General features: G+C 37.7%; 1 protein-coding gene across 2 annotated transcripts in view; it reads right to left on the reverse strand.

The window, feature by feature from the left end:
- The window catches only part of LRBA (LPS responsive beige-like anchor protein), a 760,266-nt gene that overhangs the window by 50,760 nt on the left and 687,940 nt on the right, over positions 1-21,566 (reverse strand). The gene's annotated exons all lie outside the window — the stretch shown is intronic.

Below are 21,566 nucleotides of genomic sequence, written 5' to 3' on the forward strand. Positions count from 1 at the left end.
GCAAGGGGGTGGAGGGCGAGGTCATCCTTTAGTACTGCAGAAGCTGTGCCTATAGAGTCCTGCAAAAATTTCTCTTCTTGCTCAGTGATATGAAACAGAGACCAGCTATTACAATCAGAAATTGTCCTATTTGGCTTCATTTACTGTTTTCTTGCATTTTTTTTTTCTGGCTTGCATCATCCCTGCTGACTAAAGCTAATCTTTTACAGGTATAGAAAAAACCTACCGCTGCTTTGATTCTGGGCCTCATTTTGTACTGGAAAGTAGAAAAGAGGAAAAAAGAAACAGCACCTGTGAAAATGGCTTGATGATATTACTTATGCCATAGGAAGAGCATTATTGTTGACAGTCTCTTTGAACCTAGGTGGCTAAGTCACAAAGTAAAAGCCATATGTTGCATCCCCCAAGCATGAGATGGTTAAACCAGGGACTAAATAATCATAAGAAACATGTGCTTGTGCCCTTTTGGAAAGATGTGTGCACGCATCCTTTGCAAGGGTGGCTCTTCCTGTACACAGATGTTCACTTCCCAACCACCAGTAACTCCCTTATCAGGGGAAACTACTAAATGCCAGATGCTATCACTCTCTGTAATTGCTTTACTTGTTTACCTGTTTATGCCTGTCTCTTCCACTAAAATACAAGATCCATGAGAGCAAGGAACCTATCTTCTTCACTGTTAGATCCCTAAATTGGGTGAATAACTAAGTCTACGGTACATGAGGGGAGAGAAGGAAGCAAAGATAGAGAGATGACTTCAACCCCTCCACAACAGTCAGTATTCTTAGCTTCCAGGCTAAAAAGATATAGAAAACCTCTCATATTCTTAAGAGATACAGAAAACCTCTCATATTCTCATGTTCATCATGTAGAAAACAGGTCTTCAACTTTTATATGCTCTTGCAGGTCTATAGGCAGTGAATCATAAAGAAATATAATCATTATCCAATATTAATTTACCTTTTCTATTTAGTGAAGCTACCACTAGTAGTTCTTATACAGTGACCTTGTAAGTAACAATATTCATTCATTTATGCATTCAATGACCATCAACTATGTACACAGTAGTATTAAGTCTTGAAGAATGCATTCCTAACACAGGAATCAGGGTAAATGTACTTGGGACAGTTGAATAATAGTTGGATGCAATCAGGCCAATAATTTCAAGGAATACCCTAGGACTTGCTTAGGCAGAAAAGACTGGAAGCATCGCTGTGAAAGCTGAGTAGTACGCTGGAAGCAGTGTGGGTTTTGAAGTCAGACCATGTTCAGATCCTGAATGCACACCTCTTATAAGTTACATTATCTAGGATAAGTTTTCTGACCGAAGTTTCAGTTTTCTGTCTTATAAAATGTGGATAATAATAGTATCTACCTCATAGTGATATATTAAGGATTAGGTGATACCTATGTAGAAAACACAGCGAAGTGTTTAGTACAGATTAGACCCGTAATCAATAAATAGTCATTGAAGGCTGCTACCAATAACATTCACATATATTTACTTAGTATTCAGTAACTGCCAGAAATTTCTAAGTGATTTGCTGTCTTATACCATTTAATCTTTAAACTGTATGATTTGAGTATTTACTCATTTTATACATAAGGGAAATAACGCATAAAGAAATATCTTGTCTAAGGTCGCACAATAATTAAACGGAATACTCAAAATGTGCACCCAAGCATCCTGATTCTAAAACTCATCCTCTCAACCATTAAGCTCTCCTTTCTTCTTATCTGTTGGGTGTGTTACCAGGGCCTGCCTAGAGATAGACTGAACACAACACAAAAACCATAAACAAAAAAAACCCATGAGCTCACAATATAATGAATGAATTATTAGGGTATCTATCCCTATCATTATCAGCATCAGTATCAATACAGTGAACAAGTATGTTAGGACACAATTAGTTGAATGGCATGACTAGGCAAGGGTTGGTTTTATAGAGCGGGAGATAAGGCTGGCCTCAGACTTTAGAAACATAAAAGGAAACAATAGGAAGTGATGAAAGAGACTAGGATCATTTCAGAACAACACCTAAAATTATTTCTAGATGAGGTGAAATTAATTGATGAGCAACATCAAGGACAATCTTGAGAAAGAAGAAATATCACTGAATGGCAGCTTGAAGCCCAGAGGTTACCGCAAAGGAGGCAGCGGGAACACTGCTAGGTTATGAGACAGGGACTCGTGGACTTCGCTTATGAATGTGAACCTTAAGTCTCTTTTAAGAACAGTTAGTCCTTTTCCTTGCACACTGCCTTCTGTGGCCTCTACCCAACAACCCACAGGCTTTCTCCCCCATTAAAAGGAGGGAAGAGGGGAACAAATCATTTCTGCACTTGTCAGATGGTGTCCGATGGTCCAGATGCTAGCCCTGACTTGGCCATTTATCATGTGTGTGACTTTGGACTAGAGGTTTGATCTGTTTCCCCATACATAAAATAGAGATGATAATAATGCCTAGCTCATACAATCACTTGGAAAGTTAAATAAAATAATTACACATAAAGTGCTCAGTATAGTACCTAGCACACAAAAGCAATAGATAAAATGCTTTATCATTGTTAGGTTTGGGGCTCAGAGTGATCCCCATTTAATACAACTAAATAGGAAAGAAAGAAATGTGAGGGAGTTTATGATGATAATACTGAACACATTACTTTAGGAAACTGAAGTCTGGTTCAGGATTTCAAAATATATGACAGGGAGAGGGGCCCAGACAGAGAGACCTCTTTGGAGGTTCAAAGAGCAATCCCAAACATAAGGAATTGTATTATCTCAATCTTTATGGAAGCTGTAATATTTGGAAGAAAGGGATGAATATGTAAACCATGACCTAAGGAAAAATCAACAGGCTTTAAGAGACCACTGACTCTGAGCAATGAAGAAAAAAGATGAAACTGAGTCTTTCTTTTTGAATTTGTGTATTTTAAGCAATGAATGAAAATACAAGTTTCTGTTAGGGAGAACTAGTCTGGTAGGAGAAAGAGAGTAAATTTCACATCAGATGTGGAATCTGAAGTGATCGTGATGACCATCTACCCAGGTCTGGATGTCCAGGGCACCCAACTGGCTTTGCGATAAAAGTCCACAGATATTAGTTTGGGTGCCATTCATACAAGAGAAATTTAAGTCAATGGTTTTTTATCTTTCCCTCTCGCTGTGTATATATGTGTATTTTTAAGCAGCAGAAACAACCTCCTTTTTCAAGTGAAATTTTACATGAAACCACAATATATAAAAAACATAAGGCTATTCTACTTAAAGGTTGGTGAAATCATCCTTAATAAGCTTCGTCAGCAGCTCCTGAGATAATTCTGAGAAATCTTAGGGCTCTGGAGCATAGCTTGGAACCCTCCAGGTTTCCATGAAAATACATGAATCACACACACGAAGAACCTAAGCTGAACCTTGGGAGATACTCATATGTAGGGTGTCATAAAGAAGTCATGAAGAAGACTGGGGGTGGGGGAGCAGGATAGGATGATGGGGAAGCCATACAACGATAGTTCCAAAGAGACAATGGCTAATAGTGCCTTCTACTATGGAGAAACCTACTATAATGTCAAGAATAATGATATTGCTTTTACATTTTCATTATAGATATAAGGTAATACAACTGGTCTTAATACTACATATCCTGCTTTGCACTTAACATTATTTTGAAATAAAAAGGATATGGATGATGAAACAACTTTGAAAAATATCAATCTCCTTTTTTTTTTATTTTGGTATCATTAATGTACAATCACATGAGCAACACTGTGGTTACTAGATTCCCCCCATTATCAAGTCCCCACCACATACTCCATTACAGTTACTGTCCATCAGCATAGTAAGATGCTATAGAGTCACTACTTGTCTTCTCTGTGCTATACTGCCTTCCCCGTGCTACCCCTTATATTGTGTGTGCTAATCATAATATCCCTTAATTCCCATATCCCTCCCTTCCCACCCACTCTCCCCAGTCCCTTTCCCTTTGGTAATTGTTAGTCCATTCTTGGGTTCTGTTGAGTCTGCTTCTGTTTTTCCTTTTGAATTTGCATATTTTAAGCAATGAATGAAAATACAGTCTTTCTGTATTTTCCTTCAGTTATAACAACAAAGCAAAAACTTCCTTCAGTTTTTGCTTTGTAGTTATACTCAACAGATGAGTGAAATCATTTGATACTTGTCTTTCTCTGCCGGGCTTATTTCTCTGAGCATAATACCCTCTAGCTCCATCTATGTTGTTGCAAATGGTAGGATTTGTTTTCTTCTTATGGCTGAATAATATTCCACTGTGTATATGGACCACATCTTCTTTATCCATTCATCTACTGATGGACACTTAGGTTGCTTCCATTTCTTGGCTATTGTAAATAGTGCTGTGATAAACAGGGGTGCATATGCCTTTTTGAATCTGGGATCCTGCATTCTTAGGGCAAATTCCTGGGAGTGGAATTCCTGGGTCAAATGGTATTTCTATCAATCTCTTCTTCTTAACGCCTTTTTCTAAAGTCTTAACATTTTAACAGAATTTGCACATTACTGATCTCTTTTAGGAAAAGGCCTTTTTTAAAGTCATGTAATATAGTGGTCTGATTATTATGTCTCAATGACAGAATAAGAGATGTATTATCTCACATGGGTTTCCGTTTATTTCCAAGTCCTCAAGACATAAAAGAGTGTAGAATTCTTAGGTATAAATGCTTTATTCTTGACTAGCCTTTGAGTTACTGGTGATAAAAAATACACTAGAAAGGGCTTTTTCAGGTATGAAAACTATGGAATATGACTAAGGTAAGACTATAATCTCAAATCTTTATAGTCACATTTTACATCATTAACTGGTAAGTCTAGGTTCTTCTCATTGTTTTAAAACTCTCCTGCCATTTTTCCATTCATCTTGATCTCTGAAGCAATTTACAATGGTGATCACACCCTAGTTTCTTCACATTTCTCCTCTGTTGTTTGCAGTGGTTTTACAATAGTCCGGTTCTTTAAACTCCTCCCTTATTCTCTTTCTTTTGCTGACTTCTTGTCTTTCCCATCGTAAATGAACTTATCACTACAAGTTGCTTTTCTTTTAGCACTCCAATTTTCTCATTCTAACTTTCTGTCCTGGAAATTCTTTTTATGGTCATGACCTCAAACCTTACTTTTTTGGAAAGGTTTCCAAATCTAAAGCCAGAGGATTTTCAATTTCTAAGAAGTATGTTTACACCTTTGCCTGATAGCCATCAATGTATACTACATGTATGCTTCAGCATACCTAAAATTAATGTATTTAAAAATCTGGAAAATTAATTTTATTCTAGCATTCTTCAATCAAGGGATGGACCTTTGATTTTTTTTTTATGCTCAGGATCTTACTGTGATTTAAAATTTTTACCTTTCTTCCATATATAAGCAGTCACTAGACCCAATTGCTTATGTTATAAAGTTTCTCATATTCACCACTCCTTTATGAATCCAGGTCCTGATCATTTCAGATATTACAACAGTCTTTTTACTGTTTTTCTCCATTTAGTTTCTTCCTTCTGTGTATCCTGCAGAATTGAGTTTTCCTAAACTCTCCTGTATACAATATTCCCCCAATCAAGTGTCTTCAATTGAACCCCAGCACTTAAAAGATAGAGGCCTAACACCAGGCAGCAGAGGTCATCCTACTTCTCTTTTATTCCCTCAGCCAATTCCCTTGCATACTGTTCCTTTCCAGTGAGCTGATTTTCTTCCAGAAATATACTGTGCCCATTCTGCCTTACCTTTTCTTTCATGCCACTGCCTCTCACAGAGTGGTTCACCCTTATCTACAACTTTCTATGTCCTACCTGTCTAGAAAACCCTCCTTCAGTCCAACCTCGTTAGGGCAGTATTTCCCAAATCTTCCGGCCTGTTTATACTGCTAACTATATACTTGATTCAGGTTTCCTTGTACTGCTTTTTAACTTTTAATAGATCGCTTTTCTTTGTAACTATACTATAAGGGTCAGAATATCATACATTCAGTGGTGTGCAGCAGGGAGAAGAGTACCCTGCATGCATGCATTCATACAACAAAAAAATATACCGAGTGCTATTACATAGCAAGCTTGCCCAGACTCTTATGCCTCAGCTGGGGTTGTACTGGGGACAAAAGCAAGCCTGAGAGACAAATGCAGTTCTTGATGAGGGCAAAATGGGGCAGAGGAGAGACTGGGGAGTGAGCAGTGAAGGCTGATACCTGCTACTATAAAGTGACAAAGATAATCTTTCAGGGAAGCTCTGAAAGATGTCACTGAAAGCAGTAATTCTCATTTCTTCAGCTTCTAATGTACCTGAAGGATATAACAAAACTCCAGAGAGTCTCACTACAGCAGTGATTATTTACTTATTTTATTATTTTATTTTGTTATTATTAATCTACAATTACATGAGCAACATTATGGTTACTAGACTCCCCCAATATCAAGTCCCCACCACATACCCCTTTACAGTCACTGTCTATCAGTGTAGTAAGATGCTATAGAATCACAACTTGTCTTCTCTGTGTTGTACAGTCCTCCCCGTGCCCCCAACTACATTATGTATGCTAATCGTAATGCCCCATTTATCCCCCTTATCCCTCTCTTCCCACCCACCCTCCCCAGTCCCTTTCTCCTTGGTAACTGTTGGTCCATTCTTGGGTTCTGTGAGTCTGCTGCTGATCTGCTCCTTCTGTTTTTCTTTGTTCTTATACTCCACAGATGAGTGAAATCATTTGATACTTGTCTTTCTCGCCTTGCTTATTTCACTGAGCATAATACCCTCTAGCTCCATCCATGTTGTTGCAAATAGTAGGATTTGTTTTCTTCTTATGGCTGAAATAATATTCTATTGTGTATATGTACCACATCTTCTTTATCCATTCATCTACTGATGGACATTTAGGCTGCCTCCATTTCTTGGCTTTTGTAAATAGTGCAGCGATAAACATAGGGGTGCCTATGTCTCTTTCAAACTGGACTCCTGCATTCTTAAGGTAAATTCCTAGGAGTGGAATTCCTGGGTCAAACGGTATATTTATTTTGAGTTTTTTGAGGAACCTCCATACTGCTTTCCACAATGGTTGAACTAATTTACATTCCCACCAGCAGTGTAGGAGGGTTCCCTGTTCTCCACATCCTCGCCAACATTTGTTGTTGTTTGTCTTTTGGATGGTGGCCATCCTAACTGGTGTGAGGTGATATCTCATTGTGGTTTTAATTTGCATTTATCTGATGATTAGTGATGTGGAGCATCTTTTCATGTGTCTGTTGGCCATCTGAATTTCTTCTATGGAGAAATGTCTGTTCAGATCTTCTGCCTATTTTTAATTGGATTATTTGCTTTTTGTTTGTTGAGGTGCATGAGCTCTTTATATATTTTGGATGTCAACCCTTAATCGGATATGTCATTTATGAATATTTTCTCCCATACTGTAGGATGCCTTTTTGTTCTACTGATGGTGTCCTTTGCTGTACAGAAGCTTTTCAGCTTGATATAGTCCCATTTGTTCATTTTTAATTTTGTTTCCCTTGCTGGAGAGATATGTTCATGAAGAAGTTGCTCATGTTTATGTCCAAGTGATTTTTGCCTATGTTTTATATAACAGTTTTATGGTTTCATGACTTACATTCAGGTCTTTGATCCATTTCGAATTTACTTTTGTGTATGGGGTTAGACAATGATCCAGTTTCATTCTCTTACATGTAGCTGTCCAGTTTTGCCAACACCAGCTGTTGAAGAGGCTGTCATTTCCCCACTGTATATCCATGGCTCCTTTATCATATATTAATTGACCATATATGTTTGGGTTACTATTTGGACTCTCTATTCTGTTCCACTGGTCTGTGCATCTGTTCTTGTGCCAGTACCAAATTGTCTTAATTACTGTGTCTTTACAGTAGAATTTGAAGTTGGAGAGCATAATCCCCCCACTTTATTCCTCCTTCTCAGGGTTGCTTTGGCTATTAGGGGTCTTTTGTGGCTCCATATGAATTTTAGAACTATTTGTTTCAGTTTGTTGAAGAATGCCGCTGGTATTTTGATATGAATTGCATTGAATCTGTAGATTGCTTTAGGCAGGATGGCCATTTTGACAATATTAATTCTTCCTAGCCAAGAGCATGGGTTGAGTTTCTATTTGTTAGTGTCCTCTTTAATTTCTTCTAAGAGTGTTTTGTAGTTTTCAGACTATAAGTCTTTCACTTCCTTGATTAGGTTTATTCCTAGGTATTTTATTCTTTTTGATGCAATTGTGAATGGAATTGTTTTCCTGATTTCTCTTTCTGCTGGTTCATCATTAGTGTATAGGAAAGCAACAGATTTCTGTGTATTAATTTTGTATCCTGCAACTTTCCTGAATTCAGACATTAGTTCTAGTCGTTTTGGAGTGGAGTCTTTAGGGTTTTTTATATACAATATCATGTCATCTGCAAATAGTGACAGTTTGACTTCTTACCAATCTGAATGTCTTGTATTTCTCTGTTTTGTCTGATTGCTGTACAAATCAATCAGATTTGTAGGACCTCCAGTACTATGTTGAATAAAAGTGGGAAGAGTGGGTATCCCTGTTTTGTTCCCGATCTTAGGTGAAAAGCTTTCAGTTTCTCGCTGTTAGGTATGATGTTGGCTGTGGGTTTGTCATATATGGCCTTTATTATGTTGAGGTACTTGCCCTCTATACCCATTTTGTTGAGTTTTCATCATGAACGGATGTTGAATTTTGTCAAATGCTTTTTCAGCATCTATGGAGATTACCATGTGGTTGTCCTTTTTGTTGATGTGGTTGATGATGTTGATGGATTTTCGAATATTGTATCATCCTTCCATCCTTGAGATGAATCCCACTTGGTCATGGTGTATGATCCTCTTGATGTATTTTTGAATTCGGTGTGCTAATATTTTGTTGAGTATTTTTGCATCTATGTTCATCAGGGATATTGGTCTGTAATTTTCTTCTTTGGTGAGGTCTTTGCTTGGTTTTGATATTAGAATGATGCTGGCCTCGTAGAATGAGTTTGGAAGTATTCCCTCCTCTTCTCTTTTTTGGAAAACTTTAAGGAGAATGGGTATTATGTCTTCACTATATGCCTGACAAAGTTCAGTGGTGAATCTGCCTTGCCTGGGGGTGTTTGTTCCTGGGTAGTTTTTTGATTAACGATTCAATTTCATTGCTGGTACTTGGTCTGTTTAGATTTTCTACTTCTTCTTGGTCAGTCTTGGAAGGTTGTATTTTTCTAGAAAGTTGTCCATTTCTTCTTGGTTACCCAGTTTGTTAGCATAGATTTTCATAGTATTCTCTAATAATTTTTTATATTTCTGTGGTGTCCATCATGATTTTTCCTTTCTCATTTCTGATTCTGTTTATGTGTGTAGATTCTCTTTTTGTCTTATTAAGTCTGGCTAGGGGTGCATCTATTTTGTTTATTTTCTGAAAGAACCAGCTCTTGGTTTCATTGATTTTTTCTATTGTTTTATTCTTCTCAATTTTATTTATTTCTTCTCTGATCTTTATTATGTCCTGCTTTTGCTGATTTTGGGCCTCATTTTTTCTTCTTTTTTCAGTTTCAGTAATTGTGAATTTAGATTATTCATTTGGGATTGTTCTTCCATCTTTAAATAGGCCTCGATTGCCATATACTTTCCTCTTAGAACTGCCTTTGCTGCATCCCACAGAAGTTGGGGCATTGTGCTGTTGGTGTCATTTGTTTCCATGTATTGCTTGATCTCTGTTTTAATTTGGTCATTGATCCATTGATTATTTAGGAGCATGTTGTTAAGCCTCCTTGTGTTTGTGAGCCTTTTTGTTTTCTTTGTACAATTTATTTCTAGTTTTATGCCTTTGTGGTCTGAAAAGTTGGTTGGTAGAATTTTAATTTTTTGGAATTTACTGAGGCTCTTTTTGTGGCCTAGTATGTGGTCTATTTTGGAAAATGTTCCATGTGCACTTGAGAAGAATGTGTATCCTGCTGCTTTTGGGTGTAGAGTTCTGCAGATGTCTGTTAGGTCCATCTGTTCTAGTGTGTTGTTCAGTGCCCCTGTGTCCTTACTTATTTTCTGTCTGGTGGATCTGTCCTTTGGAGTGACTGGTGTATTGAAGTCTCCTAGAATGAATGCACTGCATTCTACTTCCTCCTTTAATTCTGTTAGTATTTGTTTCACATATGTTGGTGCTCCTGTGTTGGGAGCATAGATATTTATAATGTTTATATCTTCTTGTTGGATTGACCCCTTTACCATTATGTAATGTCCTTCTTTGTCTCTTGTTACTTTCCTTGTTTTGAAGGCTATTTTGTCTGATTCAAGTCCTGCAACACCTGCTCTTTTCTCTGTTGTTTGCATGAAATATCTTTTTCCATCCCTTGACTTTTAATCTGTGCGTGTCTTTGGGTTTGAGGTGAGTCTCTTGTAAGCAGCATATAGATGGGTCTTGCTTTTTTATCCATTCTATTACTCTGTGTCTTTTGATTGGAGCATTCAGACCATTTACATTTAGGGTGATTATCGATATATATGTACTTATTGCCATTGCAGGCTTTGGATTCGTGGTTAACAAAGGTTCAAGGGTAGCTTCTTTACTATCTAACCATCTAACTTAACTCACTTATGCTATTATAAACAGGCTGATGATTCTTTATTTCTCTCCCTCATTCTTTCTCTTCCACTCTTTATATGTTAGGTGTTTTATTCTGTGCTCCTTTGTGTTTCCTTTGACTGCTTTTTTGATAGTTGATTGTATTTTTTGCCTTTAGTTAGTATTTGGTTGGTCTGCTTTCTTTTCTGTGATTTTATTTTCTCTGGTGACACCTACTTAGCCTTAGGAGTACTTCCATCTAGAGCAGTCCCTTTAAAATACCCTGTAGAGGTGGTTTGCGGGAGGCAAATTCCCTCAACTTTTGCTTGTCTGGAAATTGTTTAATCCCTCCTTTAAATTTAAATGACAATCTTGCTGGATACAGTATTCTTGGTTCAAGGCCCTTCTGTTTCATTGCATTAAATATTTCATGCCATTCTCTTCTGGCCTGTACGGTTTCTGTAGAGAAGTCTGATGATAGCCTGATGGGTTTTCCTTTGTATGTGATCTTTTTTCTTTCTCTGGCTGTCTTTAATACTCTGTCCTTGTCTTTGATCTTTGCCATTATATGTCTTAGTGTTGTCCTCCTTGGGTCCCTTGTGTTGGGAGATTTCTGGGTTTCAACGGTCTGTGAGGCTATTTCCTTGCCCAGACTGGGGAAGTTTTCAGCAATTATTTCTTCAAAGACACTTTCTATCCCTTTTTCTCTGTCTTCTTCTTCTGGTACCCCTATAAATTCTTTCATTCCTGGAGATTCTTTTATCTCTCTCTGCCTCAGCTTCTCTGTATTCCTGTCTGCTCTTAAGTCCTTCCATTGATCATTTCATTTATGTTTTCTCCCTCCTGACTTCATCCTTTAACTCTTACATATTTCTCTCCAGCTCTATCAGCATGATTATAACTTTTATTTTGAAAAATTCTTCAGGAAGATTGGGTATATTTTTCTTGCCAGGCCCTCTTTCTAGGGTTGTTTGAGTGATTTTTGACTGGATCAGATTCTTCTGCGTTTTCAAGGTGATAGAAGTGATTGCCGGGAGGTGGCACATGTGTCAGCTGGGATAACAAAGTCCGTTCCTGCTTGCTGGTCTCCTTGCCCTTCTTCACTGCCTGTGCCAGTTACCCACACACAGGGAGCAGTCTCTGTGTTAATCCCCTGAGCTGCTGTAGTTGGGGTGGCCCTTGGGATAGCCTAGGGCACTGCAGGGCACTGCAGACGTGCCAGGTATGTTCTCCTGTGAGAACTGTGCCTCTTTGTGCCTTCCAGACCTTGCGCCGGCTTCCTCTGCCCGAGTTAGCTGCACAGTGGGAGAAGATGCTGTGTGGTTGCTGTGGGCGGGGCTGCTGCACGTATTGTCCGCAGCAATGGCGAGTCAGCCAGTTTGCTTGTAGTGCTGGCAGGAGTGGGGGTTGGAATGAACGGCAGCCTGCTTAGGGGATTCAGAGTTGCATTGCCACCCAGAGGGTTAGGGCGCCTCAAGTTCCTCAAGATTCCCAGCCTGCTGGGCTGAGCGCGCTGGGATGATTTTGTCCACCTGTTAAGCCCTTGTCCCTTTAAGACTTTTAAAGTGCCAGCTTTTGTTTTGTCCCAGGGAAGCCAGCTGTGGGGACCTGCCGACAGTCTCCATCTCGGATTTTACTTTTCTGTTTCTCTAATATCCAGTACACCATGCATTGTGTGCCTGTGCTCCCAGTGCAGGTTACTAGGGCTGGTTATTTAGCAGTCCTGTACTTCCACTCCCTCCCCACTCTGACTCCTTTCCTCCTGCTGGTGAGCTGAGGTGGGGGGAGTGCTCCTGTCCCGCAGGTCATGGCTTTGTATCTTATTGTTTTCATGAGATGCTGAGTTCTCACAGATGTAGATGTAGCCTGGCTGTTGTACTGTATCTTCTGGTCTCTCTTTTAGGAATAGTTGTATTTGCTGTGTTTTCAAATATATATACGGTTTTGGGAGGAGATTTCCGCCGCCCTACTTACACCGTGATCTCAAGCCCCTCCTACAGCAGTGATTCTTAAGGGCCAAGTGAGAAATCCTAGGGGAATGTGTGATTTTAAAAAGCTCGAGCAGTTTTGTTTATCACTCTTCCTTCACTTTTCCCTTTGGCCCTTTAAATAGTGCAACAGAAAATTCCGAGGCATAACTGCGGTTTGAAACACAGGAAATACAAAGGCATAAAATCAGGAAGGTGGATTGGTAATAGGGTAGCTTGATGAATGCTATCAAAAGCCTAAAGTGTTTTTAATGAACTGTTTTTCACCTAAAGAGTTTTGGTCCCAGGTAATATCTTTTTAAAATTTTGTTTATTATGCTAAATTTTTATTATGGAATAGGACAATGAATCCTCATGTATCCATTAGTCAATTTCAATAATTATTAACATATTTGGTCTTAGGCTATCTTAAAGGTGGCTCAGCCTAGGCAATGTGCTAGAAAGATTTCTTGACAAATAAGTGTTCCTGCCTTTAAGCAGTTTATATTTTAACTCTACTGTAAAACTACATGAGAACAAAAATACCTAAAATGACCAAAAATTATATTAGTCAGCAGCCTACATCTTTCTTTGGAGGGGTTAAACATACCTGGACTTGCAAGGAGACCTTCAATCCTGAAGTTGCAAATTTGTTTATGTGACTTCTCTAGTTAAAATCCTTCCATGCAAATTCCTTTTCATGGGGTGGCACCACACATGAAGTTTAACATGCAGACACTGGGATCAGTTTGCCTCGTTCAAATCATAGCTTTACCATGCATTTGTTGAGGGCCTTTGGACAAGTTACTTAACATTCTGTGCCTTAGTTTCCTCATTATTTAAAAATGCTGATGGTAATGGTGGACATTTTACTGGATTGTGGTGAAAATTAAATGAGGTAATATAAAAAACCTAGAACATTTCTTGACACATTGTAAGTGTTTGATGTTATTATTGAAGCATATACATAAAAGACTTAATGCAGTGTCTGGCTGAGGTTAAGTAAACATTTAATAAATGTTACCTACTACTCATAATTAAGATTAATAATAATAGTAATTTAAGATTAATAATAATAGTAATTTAGCTCCTGCCTACATTTCCAGTCTCATCCCCTGCCACAGTCCCTCTCACATTCTATAACATTAAATATAGATAATATGTCATACTACCTTTGTATAGATAGTTTTTTACTATTTTTTCTAGTCCTTTTCTCTGTGTGGTTGCCTCCTTTTCATTCTGTAAGACTCAGCTCAGGCATCTCTGTCATCTGGGAAATCTCTTTCTTGATCTCATCCAGACTGTTGTCGCCCCTGCTGCTCCTGAAGCAATGTGCACAGACCCCTACTTATCTAATATCCTGATTACTAGTTTAATTTATCTTTTATCAACCAGGCTGTAAATCTCCTTGAGACCAGAGGATGCCAAGTATTTCTGTGCTGTTGGGGGCTTGACACATAGTGGTTGTTCAATATTTATTGAATGAATGAATGAATGGCCATCCCAGTCAACATAATTCAGCAGGAGTGTATCTAAGAGATATACATCTAAGAGAACAACCTAGCATTGAATAAAACATTCGATTACACATTTCTACTAAAAAACTTACTTTATTCTTTAACATTCTTATTCATCAATTCCCAATTATTTCTATAAATAGCCTATTACTACTTTCTATAATAAAACCTGAATTCATCAGGCAGCATTCCAGATGTCGAAATACACAGTAATATAAAAAAGACTATGTAAATATGTTGAGACATTCCAGTAAAACCATATTATTTTATAAACAGCATCTGAAAGTAGAGAGTTCGTTAATGGATTTCCAAATAGAAATATTATGAAAAGATTTTCAACAAGCTGTGCATTCTATTCTTTTCTGTGCCAAATACTGCATGCTTACATGATTTTATAGATGCATATGGAGAAAAAGACAATATATATAGAAAATACAGATATAGTAGAATGAAAAAGGGGAAGGGAAGGGACAGGGAAGGGAAAGGGAAAGGAATGGGGAAGGGAAGGGAAGAGAAGGGAAGAGAAGGGAAGGGAAGGGGGAAGGGAAGGAAAGGGAAGAGAAGGGGGAAGGGAAGGGAAGGAAAGGGAAGGGAAGGGAAGGGAAGGGAAGGGAAGGGGAAAGGGAAGGGAAGGGAAGGGAAGGGGAGAGAAGGGGGAAGGGAAGGGAAGGGAAGGAAAGGGGAGGGAAGGGAAGAGAAGGGGGAAGGGAGGGGAAGGGAAGGGAAGGGAAGGGGGAAGGGAAGGGAAGAGAAGGGAAGGGAAGGGGGAAGGGAAGGGGGGAAGAGAAGGGGGAAGGGAAGGGAAGGGAAGGGAGGGGAAGGGAAGGGGGAAGGGAAGGGAAAGGAAGAGAAGGGAAGGGAAGGGAAGGGAAGGGAAGGGAAGGGAAGGGAAGGGAGGGAAAGGGAAGGGAAGAGAAGGAGGAAGGGAGGGGAAGGGAAGGAAAGAGAAGGGGGAAGGGAAGGGAGGGGAAGGGAAGGGAAGAGAAGGGGGAAAGGAAGGGAAGGGAGGGGAAGGGAAGGGAAGGGAAGGGAAGAGAAGGGAAAGGGAAGGGAAGGGGGAAGGGAAGGGAAGGGAGGGGAAGGGAAGGGAGGGGAAGGAAAGGGAAGAGAAGGGGGAAGGGAAGGGAAGGGAGGGGAAGGGAAGCGAAGGGAAGGGAAGAGAAGGGAAAGGGAAGGGAAGGGGGAAGGGAAGGGAAGGGAGGGGAAGGGAAGGGAAGGGAGGGGAGGGGAAGGGAAGGGAAGGGAAGAGAAGGGAAAGGGAAGAGAAGGGGGAAGGGAAGGGAAGAGAAGGGGGAAGGGAAGGGAAGAGAAGGGGGAAGGGAAGGGAAGGGAAGAGAAGGGGGAGGGAAGGGAAGGGAAGGGAAGGGGAGGGAAGGGAAGAGAAGGGGGGAAGGAAGGGAAGAGAAGGGGGAAGGGAAGGGAAGGGAAGGAAGAAGGAAGGAAGGAAGGTAGAGAAAAGGAAAGTAGACTTCGCTTAGTGACAAGTATTTAGCTTCAACATTATTTTAGTCCCTCTGAACTACTTAGTCTTTTTAATCTAACAGAGGACACGAGTTAACTCAGTATAACACTTAGTAGCCAACAATGAAGTTGTAAAATTTTATTTTAAGATGGGTTTGGAGGAGAAATAACTTAAATATATGGATGCAATTAAGGTAAACATATGTATGCTGTTCGTTTTAAGTACAAAACTCTGAAATTGCATTTTATCCCCTACATATTTTAATATAAAAGCAGTATAAAATTGGGGTAGAGTATCTTTTTACTGAGATGTTTAAAAATCCCAAAAGACTTCCTATTTTGGATTTCAAAATTAATCCACTTTTCAATATTTAAAAAGGAGTACATTAAGACCACCCTGTGATTTCTACTGTGTTACATTTCCTATCACATTACTGGGCCAGGTTTCCTCTTGCCCTCTACACATCTGAACTTGAGTTGGAGAACAACTTGCTGGATATTTATTGGTTTCCACTCCAAGTTTAGTTGACCAGCCTAAGTGCCCTTTGGCCCACAGCTAAAACATTCAGCTTTGGGAACAGCAAATTAAAAAAAAAACATACTAATCAAATGACTACTTTATCATTATATGTTTAAGTTTGTACTTAACTACTAAAGGACAAAAATCCTGGTATTACCTACTAAGACCAAAAAACAAAGACCCATAAAAAGTAAATGTACTTGATAAAAAATGGATGAAGATTCCAAAAGAGAAAATTAGTTATATAATATATATCATCTCATTTAGATAACAGCTCTAGATGGTTGAAAAAAAAAGGCAAAGCATCATTTAGAAACATTGAAAAACTAAATTTTCTCCTAACCTAAGAATGAAATACAGAATTACTTCTTAGTAGCTAGAGCAATAAATGCACAAAAATTTTGAAAAATGGCATAATGAGCCTAACAAGTTATTTAAAAGGAATCTTTTAAGATTGAAGTATAAGTATTCAAAGTATCCTAGAAATGAAAAATATATATAATTTAAACTTTGTAAAGCATTACTAAAAAAGACAGCCTATCAGGAAAGAAAAAAGTCATGGATATATTAGCAAAGAACTACCAAAGAATATACTATATACAGTCCAGTTACCAAAGAATGTAGTGTATGATCTCATTTAAATGAAAAAATATATATAAACACACCCATGTACTTACACATGTTATATGAGTACACACATACATATACATGAATACAAGCATAAAATCTAGAAGGGTACATACTAAACTACTATCATTTGTTACCTCTGGTGGGGAGTTAGATGAAAAGATTGGCAGAACAAAACTTAATTAAAAGTTAATTAAAAATCAATGCGTTCTTCACTTTTAAACTGACATCTTACACAAGCATGTATTACTTCAAAAATGAAGAATAATAATTTTGAAAAAACCTAAAACTAAAAGAAATTAAAATCTAAAGAAAAATCAGCCAATATATGATATAGTTTTATGAAGTTTAATTTTTCCATTAACAGAACACAGAAATATTTTTTAACCATCTAGAAACAACTCCAGGTGATAAATTGGTCAAAAACTGAAATCAGTGGACCTTGCTACAAAGTTAATTTTGTTATTTTGAGCCTATTTCCTGACTTACTTCTATCTGATTTCAAGGAGCCATTAGGCTTAGCAATATTTTACCATCATTCAGTATTAAAGAGGTCTAAAAATTTGTGAGTAAACTGTTTTTCACAATGCATCAGATATCTGGAGGGATATACATGTCATGATGGTATGGAGTACATAGAAAGCAAAGAGAAAGTAACTTGCTAAATAAACATTAAAAAAATAATGCAGTGATAAGAAATCAGGGGAGAGGGAAAACAAGGCAGGGAGAACTGTATTTTCACTAACATATCTACTCAATAATATTATGGAAGTAGTAAGGTAAAATATAAAGTTATTAAAATTGTGAAAATATGCATAGATTTCCCATTAGTGCCTTTAACGGAGCTCATAGATTCCAGACATTTTGAAGCCCAGCCCAGCCTCACTACAATCTCCACTTCTTGTAGCTGTCCATCCACTGAACCATAATCCTAGCTGCCAATCTGAAAGAAACCAGCTAGTCAGAGCAGACACAACCAACAGAAACAAACGTCACTCAATAATGTTCAGCAGCACTGTGTTCATGGATAATTTCAAACAGTATCTCTGTCTAGAACATTGATGTGCTCATTCAAAACACCTCCATCTCTAGCTACTGGAAATGAGTAGATAAAGCAGCCGGCCTAGAAAAATAAGTAGATTGTTGCTTCAAAGAGGTTGCCAATGCTAAGAGGCAAACTGTGAAAATATAATGAAGAGTTCTTAAGAAAAAAAACATCGGGAGAGTCAATTTACTGCATTCAGAAGGTTAAGTATTTCTCAAAACCAGACTGACTGTTTAAACCATGTCACGGAAAGAAGCACGCATTTGATTATTCTTTTGGAATAATCATTTTGTCTATTTCCTCAATAATATTTGAGTCTCCATTGTGTGAGAACACTGAAATGAGGTACAGGGAGGAATCAGAAGGTAGGATCCTTGAACTCAAGGAACTTAAGAGCTGAAAGACAACACACACACACACACACACACACACACACTCCAATTACACAGTATACTGGGGGGGATACGGAAGGGTAAGATAAATTCACTGTAACAACACAGTTTAGTACTTCCCATTTAAAAAATTTGCACTTGACTCCAGTGTTTCCCAAATACGACTAGGCTTTCAGTTGCTCGTTTGCACCAATAATGAAAACCCAAAACAGTGACTATATTCTAAGGAAACCTCCTCATCTTTGCTAGAAAAAAAAACAAATTCACTATTCTAAACATTAGAAATCTGTCATTCTTGCAAATAATCTTATATAGATTTTTCAAGTCTATGCAAGTTTTTGTCCTAATGTCTTTAGAACCTTATATTGTTTAAAATTTAGAGAACAGAATTTAGTCACTTAATTTGAAACCACTTTTCACACTTTTGACTTAAAATGTGGATGGTGCCTGAAGGAAGCAGGGAGTTCATGACAGAAGTCAGCATAATAGAATAGCTCAGAATTCCTTGCAGAAAACAATCACAAAAATATTAATACCTTGGTTTATGTTCTTGGATATATCTCCCATTTAGCTACACCTATTGAACTAAGAAGTCTGAAATAGGCAATAATAACTAGTGAAATACAAAGATTAGTTTTACTGGCAACTTTGATGTTCCTCTAATTGACTAAGGGAAACTTTGATTATTGTGGTTTTGATATACAAGAAAGTCTGGCATAATTTCAAGGTATTTTTTATTTAGGTTTTCAATTAAAACTTGACTAATCCTTACTGTTTATTTGGCTTTCCATTGTACAGTTCCTGTCCTGCACCGTGTCAAATGTGCCATCTGCATAACACACTGCTGGCCAGAGATGCTTCAGGATTATTTTTGTAACACTTGGAATTGTGGCTGCATGAAATCTTAACTTACTGTATTCAATATTTCCAATTTACACTATTGCTACAATCTTTGTAATCACACTGTCCTACTGTCCTTCTATTATATCTCACTGTAGTCACTACAAAGATTCCTGCCCCACCTGCTTAAAAAAAGGCTTACAGACCATTCCCCCAACTATTTAACAAATGTTAACAATGCTATAAATACCAATTGTGTTTATGCTTTCTGAAAGATTCACTGCAGTCAGTGTTCTGCAGTAGTGTTAGAGTTGAAATAAGCTGTTGACTCCCACCATGAAAGTGATTGAATTCTAAGCCAAAAATGCTTTTCCTTGGATAAGATATCTGATTTGCTACTGCTGTCATGAAACTGGGGTCATGTAAACTTAAACACTGCTGCTGTTTCTTTTGGAAAACAGACCTTCTCAGAGTGATTATGTGTTGCTAAAATGGCATTTGGAAGGATAAATTTGGAAGAGGGGAAACCAGCCACTGATACGAACCACAGCTGAGGGAAAATTTTCAGGTTTTACTTTCATGTCAGGAGGCCTAGTGTATATAATTCTTTAAATTGAGCAATATCATTTCTCTTCCTCCCTACCCATCTATGTAACTAGAGCTGAGTTCCATTTTCAACAGGAAATTAATAATTTTAACTTCTGAACTCACATAGACATAAAATATTGTATTTGCTTGAAAAGTAAAGGAGAAAATGGCACTTCCAAAGGAAATGTAGTGAATACTTCCGCAAGTACAAGATGATAAAAGCATAGGCAATACTGTTCACACTAATGTTGTTCCTGAGCAACACCTACCTGCAGTGGATCTTTCAGCCTTTGAGGACCCCCACTTCTTCCTCAGCACACTTCAGGGTCTGTCCTTGCACTGTTACACGAGGGCTGCTCAGACCCTATGCCTGTACCTTCCCTTCTGTTAAAACCTATTATCAAATCTTGTGCACAGATAGCTCAATGACTGAAAAGGATTGTTAAAAAAAAAGATCTGTAACCAAATAAATGATCTCTAATGGTGGAATTTCAAGCATTAGTAAAAGGGGATGAATTCTGTGGCAGAGGTTTCTTTTCTGTACATATCAAAGCACATCATACAGGACCTGTTATAGCTAACTTAGCATGTGATTCTGGTATTAGTGAACAAAGTCCAAATTTGGGGGTGGGGGCTTTCCCCTCTTTTACTTTGTACTTTCATATAATTTGTGTTTTTCTATAGTTAACATGCATTGATTTAATAAGTTCTTAAAGCCCTTCATATAACTATATATATAATTACACACAAACACATACACAAGTAGTGAAACCAGTGATCTAGAATTCATGAATCTTAGGCCAAAAGTCTTCTTGCTTTTTAAAAAATGACAAGAAAGAATGATAATTAACAGTGATATATCCAAGATATTTTCCCTAAAACTAGAAGTGATCTTTTTTTTTCAACCCCCCTCAAATATGATTGGAAAAATGAAGAAATAAATTCAAATTGCTAAAGAGTATGAAAACAATCACAGTTCAGGGAGTTAAATAACAAAATAAGAGATTGGAGGTATACTCTATTTTCTGAGTGAGATAAATGTTAAGAAATTGTCAATTCCTTCATCTTTATCAAAGTTACATGAAGATCATCGTACAAAGTCACTGTCTGGCAACACTGAACAAGGCCCCAAACCAGAGTCATCACGAAAGAATTCCAAATAGCCAGAAGCAAAGTCGGCGCCCTTGTCCTCGTATTAATATGCATCACTTGTTCAGTTTTTCAAGCACAGACCTTTTCCTCTCTCAAAAGAGAAAAAGAATTGTGGACTAGCTTTCCCCTTGTGAGTTTAAAGAGAAACAAATTTCAGAATACAGAAAGTAGCCAATGAATAATGACCATCTTTGGTTAGATGACAGTACAGTATCTTGAGGTCTGTAACTCTAGACTTTTCCTTCCCCATACACACACACATGTAGATATATATACACAGATATGTGCAAAATTCATATTTTATGTTTTATAACATCTTTTTCATATGGCAAAATGTATTTCCATGACAACACACATAGACTTACATAACAATATTTTTGATAATGTATTTAGCATTTCACTATATGGAATTTACCACTTCACTGTTGTTAGACACTTATGTGTGGGTTTTTTTTTTTTTTCGCCACTGTGAACTATACAATCAACACATTTTTGGCATACTTATTCAATTACTCCTTTAGGCTAAATTATAAGCAAATAGTGCATGAATATTTTAAAAACGGATACAGATTGCTATAAAGATTCAACCTATTTTTATCCTCACCAAATATGACAATGTCTGTTTTGTTTTATTTTGTTTAATTTTTTATTGCCAGAAACTATTCAGGGATTTTAATGTGAAAACCTTTCCCTTAGGTATGGAAGAAAGAAAAATCTGGAGATTAACAATGTCTATTTTCTAACCAAAATAAGGAATTTCCACTAATTTTAATCTTAGATATAATCTAAGAAGCAAAAATGCTGTTGTATTTTAAATTGAATTTCAATGATTACTAGTGAAGATGAAGTACTTTCATTTGTGGTTTATATTTTGTCTTTTGTGAATTATCTGTTC

This window comes from Manis pentadactyla, chromosome 1 (assembly GCF_030020395.1).
Source record: "Manis pentadactyla isolate mManPen7 chromosome 1, mManPen7.hap1, whole genome shotgun sequence".
Lineage (NCBI taxonomy): Eukaryota > Metazoa > Chordata > Mammalia > Pholidota > Manidae > Manis > Manis pentadactyla.